The sequence below is a fragment of the Stigmatopora nigra genome, chromosome 21 (genome assembly GCF_051989575.1).
Source record: "Stigmatopora nigra isolate UIUO_SnigA chromosome 21, RoL_Snig_1.1, whole genome shotgun sequence".
Taxonomy (NCBI): domain Eukaryota; kingdom Metazoa; phylum Chordata; class Actinopteri; order Syngnathiformes; family Syngnathidae; genus Stigmatopora; species Stigmatopora nigra.
Genome location: NC_135528.1, coordinates 8412325 through 8425692, shown reverse-complemented (window position 1 = coordinate 8425692; position 13368 = coordinate 8412325). Strand labels below are relative to the sequence as shown.

The following is a 13368-nucleotide window of genomic DNA, read 5'->3' as shown; positions in this document are numbered from 1 at the left end:
ACATATGGTCTACTCTTCCAAAAGCTCGTTTTGATGCTAAAAAACGCAACAAAAACAACATTTTTATGCAAGACAACTTGCAATCAAGATGTCTACCCTTCCTTTTATTAATATTGCGTGCCCTTAAGACCTGATTGACTTTTATTTTGCATTTCACAGGCCCAAATCTGGGCATGTGTTTATTTTACAAAATAATCCCTTCATAGTACGTATAGATAAAACAGAGGAGTTAACTTGTGACACTCGTTTTTGACGAGAAGCTTTGCAGTCAGGCACCTGCTGATAAAAAAAAAAAAGAAGAAGAAGAAGACGCCTTGGCGCATTTCCACCCAGGGCATTTAAGTTGACACCATCCCGCCCCACGCTGCTCTTGAAGGTTCGCCTCGGGCGTCTTTGCTCGCAGGAACAATGAAGCTTGTGCTTTTTCGCCAACAAATAACCCCCAATCCCCCTTTAGCGTGCCCTCATTTTCTCCAAACTTGGATCTGAAGCTCTTTTAAGCATCCACCTGGACTATGTCCACATGTCAAACCCCTCCCAGTCATAATGGATTGGGCAAAAAGTCCATGGAAAGCATGTCTTAATAGTTTCGTCCTAAAATCCAGCATCCATCTTGACTTCTGAATGTAAAATTTGATATTTTTTTTGTGGTGACACGTGTTGTTCCTGGCTGTAAAGTGAGGAAAAAAATAAGAATTGTCAGTAGGGGTATGTTGTGTGCAAGTCTACAGTTGACCGCAACACAGACGGTGACATCACAAACCCGGGTAGAGAACGCCATGGCAAATAAATAGGTTACAACTGTCCCTGCTTCCATTTCCCCTCATTATTCCCGACTATTCCTGGTCCAGATCGGGGCGGGGGACGACGTCAAAGGCGTCTCAGCCTCGGCGGACAGTGTGACGAGTCTCATTCACGTGTGGTCCAAATGCTTTGCTTTTTTTGCATGACAATGGGCCCCCAAACTCTGGCAAAGTGACACTGGGACGACAAGCCATCAGCGGGCGGCTGTCATATTAGGCGGCTAAATTCAGGTGACACCCATCCGGCGGCCTCACCCGGGCCGACCTGACACCGCTTCGTGTTCCCCGCTGTCTTTTTCTGAGGGGCTTTGTTAGTGAGGGTGGGAGCGGAGTAGCCAGAAAGTGGGGAGGGGGGCTCGCTTTTAATCACCGTGACGAAGCCTTCCCGCCGTGCACACACACACACACACACACGTGGGAGTGGGCATATGCTGAGGGCAGCGGGCCCGGCCGGCGTGCCATCATTAGTCCGAGCCGACGCGGCGGGCTCCTGACACATGTCGACGGGGGTTTTCGCTCGACCTCCGCTTGGAGCATCCGTATTATGCAGAAAGGTGGTGGTACGCCGCTACTGTCACCCGACGGGCGGAAGATGTGCTGAAGAACAGAGACTGTGGGAATTTTTTTTGGGTGGTTTCCTTTCTTTTTGGTGGTAATTTAGTCGTCCATGTGGGAAAAACTAACAAAAAAATGGAGAGATGTTTTGGATTGGTTGTCTATTCATGTCAAGTGCTTAGAAATTGGATTGTTTTTACTTCAAATGGATTGGATTTATTTGATAGTGAATGAAGGAACACTCAATGTAGAAGTATTTCTTTGGTGTGGGTGGTCTGGGTTCGATTCCCATTTGATGGGAGTGTGTGATTGTAAGTGGGAGTGATTGTTTGTGTCATTGTGCACTGTGATTGGCTGCCAAACTAGTCAGGGTTTTTCCCTGCCTGCTGCCTGTGGTGAGCTGAAAGTGGCTCCAGCACCCCCTGCGATCCTAGTCAGGATAAGTGGTATGTATAGAAGATGAATGTATAAATTAATTTGACAGCACTGGTAATGTACAATGTGATTTGCACTACTTTGAAAGCGATACTGCATTTAATTATATTTTATATAAGTTATCTAAAGTTAAACTTTTGTACAAGTGCAACTACAATTGAACCAAATTGATGATAACATCTAATATAATATAAATATTTTTGACAACAAGTTACTTTTGCACAAAGTTGGCATTCTAATGTGCTTGTATTTTTGTATTGACAGAGCTTGGATTGTGGGTGGAGTTCCACAGATCCCAGCTGCATCATCTCATCAGCACAGTCGTTGACTGCTGGTGATCTCCAGGAAGTCAGGCTATTGTTGGGTATTGTTGTTTGCTATTTAGAAATATTAACTAAATGCTAGTTTATTTTGTTTATTTCTTTTTTTTCTTCTTGTATAGCATTCTCTGCCTGAGTGGATTGCTTTGGATAAGCGGCCCAGATCATGAATGTATTGTAATACGCCTCCTAAGTTTGACTGATCTGCTTTGGGGTCCAAACTTAAAGCCTAACATTACTGCTACAACTACAAGTGAAGGTAAGAAATATTTCTCAAGAAACAAAATGTACTAAACTATATTTTGAGAATATATTTATCTCTCTAAGCTAGAGTTATCCCAACCAACTGCAAATATTACATAGACCTATTTTGCCTGTTTTCATATAACTATTTTGTCCTTGCTTTCTGATCAGGCAAAAAAAAATGCCCTCCTAAATGCAAATTACACTCCAGTATGACTTATATATACATCACTTAGTCCAAAAAATATGACAGTAGTGCAAATACAGCAACAACATATTCCTAAACTTTTATGCCATATGTATATTCTTTATACTCTAATTATTTTCCAACTGCCATCATTTGAAATTCAATTCCTACAAAGTGACAGGAATTCAACATTAATGAAAACATGGTTATAAACTTCCCTGGTCTCTGACACCCTGGTATCTTTTTCCCCCCATCCGACCCTAACGTGCAAATGAAGATGGCGTCCCGTCACTCATGAAAAAACCTTTTGACAATCATAGGCTGTCATGGCGTCCCGATCAGGCCTGTCAACACGAACGAACACCCGGCCAACTGTCATATCCCGCCTGGTGTTATTTATGCACGCATCACGGCAACACATGCAAACGCGTCAGACGTGTCGGGAACCCTAAAAATACAACGCGCTAGATGACACGCTATAGACTCCACAGAAGGGGAAAAAACAACTAAATTTTATATATTCACTTCTTTGACGTCCACTCCTAGTTCAAATAGTGGACATCCAAAAGGATGGACCTATTTAATACATTTTAATCATTTTATGCCTGAAAAATAACTGACTTTTTCCATTTTTTTTTGTCTCCATCCCAGTTCAAATGGATTGGACGTCTATACCCGTCAATGGCAGCTGATATTTGACTCCACATACTGTAAGTACTCAACCCCACAGCCTTTCTCTTTGTTTTTTCCAGCTATCCCTCCCACCCGGTGGTGCGATTATTAAGCGACCAATTAAAAACTAAAGAATTCTAAGGCTTAAAATGAATATGGAAATGTCGTTTGGCCGATAACGGCACCCCTCAAAGCGTTTTTTTTTTTAGGTCTAACTGCAATTTTCTCTGATCCACCGTGACAAACAAACATAAAAGATAATCCTATTAGAGCTATTTTTGTTTGTTTTTGTGTTTTTAATGCTAGGCTTTTTTTTTTGTTTCCCCCTTTCCGCTCGCTCAAAGTTGTTGTTGTTTTTGGGCGATTTCGCGAATCAATTTGCAGACTTCCGACTTTAAGCTGGCATTGTTGTGATGCTTGTCGCTAGGTAGCTTAGCATCGGCGTTGAAATATCTGGCGGCAGAGAGGCTTTTTTTGTGAAAACAACGTTCGTGTCAATGACAAATGGCATCAATTATTATGTTGATAACTCTGTGGAAATGAAAATATTTATTCAGTATATAAAGGAGAAATTCAAATATTAACAAAAATATTTACATAAATGGCAGAATTTCACAAGATAGAACTCAATGGAAGATAACATTTCATGATTAAATATTATTTTATGAAATCTAAACATGGTTGCCAGGTTAAAAACACGAGTCAACAAAACATGCATTGATTAAATTTTAGAGGGCTGAATCCAAATTCTAATTTTGTTCTGTAAACTAGAGTTTTTTTGCAGATTTTGGAGTGACTTATAGTTTGCCAAAGGAGGTAAAATGAAGAATTTGATTAAAAAAACGAGCGATTCCAGGAACTTTTCCCAGTTTAACTTTTAATGTCAAGTGAAATGTAATCCCGCCAGAGTATTCGTTTTTTCCCCATCGCTTTGACGTGGGGGTCATTGTACTCGCGATGTCAGACGGACAGACACAAAGCCAACCTCACGACTTAAAATACTTTTTTGCGACCGTTAAGCCTCCGAAGCAGTAAAAAAGTTGCACTTGAGCCGCGAGTGTCAAGCCAACTCCGGCATGACGACGACACCTCCATTTCCCGACTAATACCTGAACTAAATACCCCCGCTTGCGCCCTTTAATCGCGGAATAACGGCCTCAGGGGGGTGAACTTGGGGGGGGGGTAATAAAAAGTGACAATTAAAGGATCCTCACCTTCGCCTGCGGTGCGGAAGAAAAGTCTACCAGTAATTATGGCGGAAGTGTTTGTTGGAATCTCAGCCGACAAATCCTCGAACCCCCGAAGACGCCGAGACCCCTTTCATCTCGAGGGGTAATGCCCTGACAGGCTGCGGCGGCGGCGACGACGTACCTTTCATTGGGGATGTTTTAACGTCTCGTCACGCTCCGCGCGCCCTCCCAGGCGACGTCGTTCGTATTAGGGCGACTTCAAGTAACTTCTGAAGAACAGCGGTCCAACTTAAATCAGGACTTTATTTCCTAAAATGCTTCACAATGGCGCCCAAACCCCATCAGATTTAACTTAAGGTGGGGTTAAAGTGAAAAGAGAATGAAAAAATCTAGTTTATATTAGGGGTGGGTAAACTTTTGGGCCCGGGGGCCACATTTACTTTAAAAATTTGACAGATGGGCCGATTCAGAACAAGATACGATACAAATAAAAAAGTGCATCTGTTAACAGTACATATGAAACATAAGCAGAAAAATAGGACTAAAGTATTAACATACTCATCTCTCATCATTAAAGTAAATAAAATAAAAAATATATATTTGGACAACATCGGCAGGCCAGATGTGGCCCGCGGGCCGTAGTTTGCCCACGTCTGGTCTATATGAATGAATAATGGGATATTTTTAAAAATTAATTTGTTAGGGTTTTCTATTGGACCTCGTATGTGTTCCATATGGTAGAGTCAGGGGCCCCCCGGGCTCCTGTGGTGGCCACAGCGGGGGGTCCGGATCTGTCACGTGCACAGCCAGCCAGCGTCCTGAAGTCGTCGGCGGTTAGACCTTCGCAATCGTTAAGGTGGAATTAAAGGTGCTTTATATGGGAGGCCTTTCAATCCTCTTAAAGATGTCTGAACGGTTAGCAGACGGATCAAATGCACTCATTAGTTAATTGATCGGAAATACAAAGTTGCCCGATTACGATGACTTAATCTTGTTTTAACTTTTATTTCGTGAAGTTATACTTTAATCTGCCGAGGTTGTAACTTTGATCTCTTTAGTTTCTGGTGCTTATTTCGCCAAATCAATTATTATTTTATTACTTTTGTCCCTGAAACTAAAAGGGAATACTTAACTTATTTTTTTTGTATAACATTAGAACTTTTCTTCCATGAAAAAGTTTTTATTCTTGTGAAATCTCCTTTTATGAAACATTTTTCAACTATGTATTTAGATATAGATAAATTAAGAATATATAAGAATATATATTGAATGTACGCTGTATATATGTGTGTATATAAATGTGTTTATATGTACATATGTATATATGTATATATATGTATATATGTATATATATGTATATATGTACATATGTATATATGTATATATATGTATACATATGTATATATATATGTATACATATGTATACATATGTACACATATGTACACATGTATACATATGTACACATATGTACACATATGTGTACATATGTATACATATGTGTACATATGTGTACATATGTACATATATATATACATATGTACATGTATGTATACGTATGTATATGTAGGTACAATTAAAATATTGCGATTTATTTTCGATATTTTTCCCCTATTCACAACTCCAGTTAAAAAAATGCCTTTATTCCCCATAAGAGTTTTCAAAACATGCATTTTTTTCGCCACAATTCCAAACAGTTCCCTGCCATAAACAGCTTGACTTAAGATACATTTAAAAAGCAATAATACCACTGAATCAATGCTTTTCATTTTTCACAGAGTCCAATATAGTAGCTAAGGAAAGGGTGTCACACCCGCACACCACCACCAAGTCTGTGCAATTTCCCATCATGCCAAAGCAATTCCTTCAGGGTCAGACGACACCTCTGCCGCTTCCGTATCAATTATTAAATAGCATTTGAACGCCGTCTGTCAGAGACGGATGCCGTTATCATTGGAGTCCGAGCCGCTTTGCATCCGCATTTGTCAGCGCCGCGCGCGTTTAGCACTTATCAATCGTGGCGTCGGAATGCAAAATAAGTGATGTTGTTGCAGATGAGAAGCGACGGGACTATCAGGGACTTTCAATCAATGCGCATCTTCTCTCTCTCTACGACTCCGGCGACAAACTGGCGCGTTCGTTCACCCGCCGGAGCCACATGGGGGGTCTTTGACGCCATTGACGTCCATTCGTAAACTGACAAACTACCTTTGTAAAAAGCTGATCTTCACTTGAACTCTCCTTTAACATTAATTAAGACTAAACACTCTTTTTTTGGTAGTAAAAGTTTAATAACAGTAACATTTAATAACATTTTACAGCACTGGAGAGCGACTTATTATAAATATAAGAAATGTGTTTAAATAAAATCAACAAAACTGTATTTTTAGTTGCATTTTTAACCGAACGTCTTCTCTTATGCAGTATAAATTTATACAATGATAATATATACAATTAATTGTCTACTTTGTGTAAACAGCGACTCGCCAATGGCCAATCAGAGTTAAGTATTTACATTTAAATGGTAGATATAAAAATTTCAGCCCACTAATCACTTATCGAAAAGTAAACTTAACATTTAACTTAACATTTCAATATGTATACTATTCTTAGTGTATACTATATACTATATGGGGATGTATATATGTGTATATTTATATATATATTGCAGTATTCATAGCACATAAACAGTGCAAATGGATTCTTCCAGTCCACTCCCCACCTAAATCGGAAGATTAATGAGTCACTCTTTGGCTTATAATTCAGAGTTCATCCTCACATATATCATATTTTCAAGCACATAGATTATGAGAGAGAGAACATTTATCATGCCACACACACAAACACACACACACTGGCGTTTTTTGTATAGATTTGCAAACACACACGCTGCCATCACATCGAGTCACTGCAATGTTATTCACAGGCGTCTCCCGTCGAGCGGTAAAGTGCTGTTTGCGCAAACACGCGCCCCCATAATAGTGGGACAAAAGTGCTCATTCCGTGCACGTGATCGTCATTCATCACCATCGTCAAAGCGTGACGCGTCGGGGAGAAGTTGCGGCAACCATTGACGGCTATGGAAGTTCGGCTTTACTATACTATGTCGTTTTTTTATGCAAAAATAACCTTACTATGCATGATTAACCTCAACAAAACGCTAATGTTCCCCAAAATCCTCCAATTATCCAAAGCTATCATGAGGCGTCTTGATCAACTTTCTCGCAATTGACGACGGCGGCTTCTTATAACGCCAACGCCGTCTCTATAAATGATTGACCGTATTATTTCCTAATCTGCCCGACGACGTCTGATAAAGCGGATGGCGATATACGACGTGGCCGTTTGCGTAAATTCCTCTTTTCAGACGTCCCTCGGCTTGATGGCGGCAGATTGAATTCTCTCCAAATTGGCATGGCCGTGTCACGCGCACGCCGCCCGCGCCTGTGCACGTGCGCCACTTCAAATGAGCTTTGAACACGGGCCTCGTTGGCTTATGCTAATCCGCTCCATTTAATTCTCGTCACTTTTTGCATCTATCGGAGGCTGGCCACCCGTCACTCTCGCCTTCAGGTCGGACTTAATTAGATAAATAACGATGTCTGGAACGAAAAGCCATGCTTGGACCAGACCTCGTGCAAAAGTAGACTTTTTGATGACTTTTTCCACATTATTTTTGATTTGCATGTCGTTTTTTCAACAACAACTTTAACGTCTATTTTTTTTTATCAAAGCACAACTAAAATTATCATTTCATAAAATACCTTTTGTAAAAGTATCCTTACATAATGTACCTGTTATGAAATTATCCTTGCATAAAATACTTGTTATGAAATTATCACTACATAAAATACTTTTAAATACTCTAACGTTAAGCCACTTATAAGCTACATCAAATCATATTTGGTCACTTAGGAGTATCATACAGCAATACTAATGACACTAAATAGTCATTTAAAATTACTACCCGTCTGTTGTTATGCTCTCTAAATTAGCCTTTCATCAATTCATACTTTTTAAAAAAAAAAGTTAAAGTTTGTCTTTATCAACTAAATTGAATAAATCGACCCCAATTCGACTCAAAATGATGTTCTAATGAGGTTTCGTGGTCAAAGCAGTTTAGTCCCTTGCGAACCAGGAAATATCATTTTCCCGATGAGAAGAAAAAGGTCGAAAGTGAAGTCATCAGGAATGCGAACGTCATCGACAAAATCCTGAAGCGACCCCCCGATGAATAAAAAAAAAATAAGACACCTGTGCAGCAAAGCATTGTGTTTATTTGCCATGAATAATTGCCGATGTAATTGCCTTTCAGAACGACAACTCGCAGCCTGGAGAGCGTCGGCAGCGACCCATCCTTCGCCTCTCGGTCCCCACCCCGCCCGGGGCTGGCGTGAGCCCATCGCGTCTGTCAGCTGTCAGAGGAAGGCGGCTGATACAGAGACCTGTCACTTCTCGTCAGCTTGCGCTACTGAGGCCTTTTGCAGCTGCTTTTCTTCGGGCTACACCAAGTAAGCGGTAGTGTGAGAGGGAGTGTGGGTACTTTGTGTGTGTGTGTGTGTGATGACAGGAAATAAAGAAGGCCATGAAGTACATCAGGCTGCTGGAAGGTTGGGAATATCATAGCGTGTAGATTAGAGGAGTAGACTTGAGTATCCTCTGCTGGTCACTTGAAGGATTTCAAGCAACAACACAATATTTTCTGAGTGATTTAAAAAAGAATAAAACAAATTTAATAAGTAAAAACAAGGAAAATGAAGACATTCAAATGAATCTGTCCCAAGTGGATTTGTTGGAGGATTTTTTTGTTTTAGTTTATAAATTTCATCCTCATATAGCTTAATTTGTACTGCTAATGACAACTAATACAAGTAATGACGAGTGACTAGTTTTTGCTCCTCTTAAATCTTTCCAAAAGTCTTCACGCTCAATGTTTCCCTTGAGTCTGATTAAATGGCGAAAAAAAAACAATAACCTTTTTAATTTAAATTAAACACATAGTCATTTTTTTCAGTTGTCATTTCAGACAGTTGGAGGGGCCACTTCATGTCCGGCCGACTCTCGACGCCTGGTCAGTCGTCAACCGGCGACACCGGGAAGCGAACCCAGGTCTCCCCAGCCGAAGGCGAGTGAGTTACTATGTCGTTTTTTTTGGAGAAAAACGACATAGGTTACTATGTCGTTTTTTTTGGAGAAAAGCGACATAGGTTACTATGTCGGGTTTTTGGAGAAAAACGACATAGGTTACTATGTTGGTTTTTTGGAGAAAAACGACATAGGTTACTATGTCGTTTTTTTTTTCAAAAAAAAAAGACAGTAATCTATGTCGTTTTTTGGAGAAAAAGGACATAGGTTACTATGTCGTTTTTTTGGAAAAAAAAAAAAAAAAACGACATAGTAACCCATGTCGTTTTTCTCCAAAAAAACAACATAGTAACCTATGTCGTTTTTTTGGAAAAAACGACATAGGTTACTATGTCGTTTTTTGGAAAAAAAAACGACATAGGTTAGTATGTCGTTTTTTTTTTCCAAAAAAACGACATAGGTTACTATGTCGTTTTTTTCCAAAAAAACGACATACTAACCTATGTCGTTTTTCCATAAAAACGACATACTAACCTATGTCGTTTTTTTCCCAAAAAAACGACATACTAACCTATGTCGTTTTTTTCCCAAAAAAACGACATACTAACCTATGTCGTTTTTTCCATAAAAACGACATACTAACCTATGTCGTTTTTTTCCAAAAAAACGACATACTAACCTATGTCGTTTTTTTCCAAAAAAACGACATACTAACCTATGTCGTTTTTTTCCAAAAAAACGACATACTAACCTATGTCGTTTTTTTCCAAAAAAAACGACATACTAACTTATGTCGTTTTTTTCCAAAAAACGACATAGGTTAGTATGTCGTTTTTATTGAAAAAAACGACATACTAACCTATGTCGTTTTTTTCCAAAAAAACCACATACTAACCTATGTCGTTTTTTTCCAAAAAAACGACATACTAACCTATGTCGTTTTTTTCAAAAAAAACGACATACTAACCTATGTCGTTTTTTTCAAAAAAAACGACATACTAACCTATGTCGTTTTTTCCATAAAAACGACATACTAACCTATGTCGTTTTTTTCCAAAAAAACGACATACTAACCTATGTCGTTCTTTTCCAAAAAAACGACATACTAACCTATGTCGTTTTTTTCCAAAAAAACGACATACTAACCTATGTCGTTTTTTTCCAACAAAACGACATACTAACCTATGTCGTTTTTTCCAAAAAAAACGACATACTAACCTATGTCGTTTTTTTCCAAAAAAACGACATACTAACCTATGTCGTTTTTTTTCAAAAAAAAAACGACATACTAACCTATGTCGTTTTTTCCATAAAAACGACATACTAACCTATGTCGTTTTTTTGGAAAAAAACGACATAGGTTAGTATGTCGTTTTTTTTGAAAAAACGACATAGGTTAGTATGTCGTTTTTTTCCAAAAAAAACGACATACTAACCTATGTCGTTTTTTTCCATAAAAACGACATACTAACCTATGTCGTTTTTTTCCATAAAAACGACATACTAACCTATGTCGTTTTTTTCCAAAAAAACGACATACTAACCTATGTCGTTTTTTTCCAAAAAAACGACATACTAACCTATGTCGTTTTTTCCAAAAAAATGACATACTAACCTATGTCGTTTTTTCCAAAAAAAAACGACATACTAACCTATGTCGTTTTTTTCCAAAAAAAACGACATACTAACCTATGTCGTTTTTTTCCAAAAAAACGACATACTAACCTATGTCGTTTTTTTCCATAAAAACGACATACTAACCTATGTCGTTTTTTTCCATAAAAACGACATACTAACCTATGTCGTTTTTTTCCAAAAAAACGACATACTAACCTATGTCGTTTTTTTCCAAAAAAACGACATACTAACCTATGTCGTTTTTTCCAAAAAAATGACATACTAACCTATGTCGTTTTTTCCAAAAAAAAACGACATACTAACCTATGTCGTTTTTTTCCAAAAAAACGACATACTAACCTATGTCGTTTTTTTTCAAAAAAAAAACGACATACTAACCTATGTCGTTTTTTCAAAAAAAACGACATACTAACCTATGTCGTTTTTTTCCAAAAAAACGACATAGGTTAGTATGTCGTTTTTATGGAAAAAACGACATAGGTTAGTATGTCGTTTTTTTTTTGAAAAAAAACGACATAGGTTAGTATGTCGTTTTTTTGGAAAAAAACGACATAGGTTAGTATGTCGTTTTTTTTGAAAAAACGACATAGGTTAGTATGTCGTTTTTTTGGAAAAAAACGACATAGGTTAGTATGTCGTTTTTTTTGAAAAAACGACATAGGTTAGTATGTCGTTTTTTTCCATAAAAACGACATACTAACCTATGTCGTTTTTTTCCAAAAAAACGACATACTAACCTATGTCGTTTTTTTCCAAAAAAACGACATACTAACCTATGTCGTTTTTTTTCCAAAGAAACGACATACTAACCTATGTCGTTTTTTCCAAATAAAACGACATACTAACCTATGTCGTTTTTTTCCAAAAAAAACGACATACTAACCTATGTCGTTTTTTCAAAAAAAACGACATACTAACCTATGTCGTTTTTTTCCATAAAAACGACATACTAACCTATGTCGTTTTTTTCCAAAAAAACGACATACTAACCTATGTCGTTTTTTTCCAAAAAAACGACATACTAACCTATGTCGTTTTTTTTCCAAAGAAACGACATACTAACCTATGTCGTTTTTTCCAAATAAAACGACATACTAACCTATGTCGTTTTTTTCCATAAAAACGACATACTAACCTATGTCGTTTTTTCCAAATAAAACGACATACTAACCTATGTCGTTTTTTTCCATAAAAACGACATACTAACCTATGTCGTTTTTTTCCAAAAAAACGACATACTAACCTATGTCGTTTTTTCAAAATAAAACGACATACTAACCTATGTCGTTTTTTTCCATAAAAACGACATACTAACCTATGTCGTTTTTTTCCAAAAAAACGACATACTAACCTATGTCGTTTTTTCAAAAAAAACGACATACTAACCTATGTCGTTTTTTTTCCAAAGAAACGACATACTAACCTATGTCGTTTTTTCCAAATAAACGACATACTAACCTATGTCGTTTTTTTCCATAAAAACGACATACTAACCTATGTCGTTTTTTTCCAAAAAAACGACATACTAACCTATGTCGTTTTTTTCCAAAAAAACGACATACTAACCTATGTCGTTTTTTAAAAAAAAACGACATACTAACCTATGTCGTTTTTTTCCAAAAAAACGACATAGGTTAGTATGTCGTTTTTATGGAAAAAACGACATAGGTTAGTATGTCGTTTTTTTTTGGAAAAAAAACGACATAGGTTAGTATGTCGTTTTTTTGGAAAAAAACGACATAGGTTAGTATGTCGTTTTTTTTGAAAAAACGACATAGGTTAGTATGTCGTTTTTTTGGAAAAAAACGACATAGGTTAGTATGTCGTTTTTTTTGAAAAAACGACATAGGTTAGTATGTCGTTTTTTTCCATAAAAACGACATACTAACCTATGTCGTTTTTTTCCAAAAAAACGACATACTAACCTATGTCGTTTTTTTCCAAAAAAACGACATACTAACCTATGTCGTTTTTTTTCCAAAGAAACGACATACTAACCTATGTCGTTTTTTCCAAATAAAACGACATACTAACCTATGTCGTTTTTTTCCATAAAAACGACATACTAACCTATGTCGTTTTTTTCCAAAAAAAACGACATACTAACCTATGTCGTTTTTTCAAAAAAAACGACATACTAACCTATGTCGTTTTTTTCCATAAAAACGACATACTAACCTATGTCGTTTTTTTCCAAAAAAACGACATACTAACCTATGTCGTTTTTTTCCAAAAAAACGAC

The 13368-nt window shown here is 37.5% G+C and overlaps 1 long non-coding RNA gene across 3 annotated transcripts in view; it reads left to right on the top strand.

The window, feature by feature from the left end:
- The first annotated feature begins 2234 nt into the window (after nt 1–2234).
- LOC144214994 (uncharacterized) overlaps nt 2235–13368 on the top strand; it is a 20168-nt gene continuing 9034 nt past the window's right edge. The window contains exons 1-4 of one of the 3 annotated variants that reach the window (XR_013330318.1): nt 2235–2372; nt 3195–3253; nt 8719–8914; nt 9430–9528. This is a non-coding gene — a long non-coding RNA (uncharacterized LOC144214994). Of the gene's footprint in view, nt 2373–3194; nt 3254–8718; nt 8915–9417; nt 9529–13368 lie in introns of all 3 variants that reach the window. The other 2 variants (XR_013330317.1, XR_013330319.1) reach the window with 2 other exon arrangements.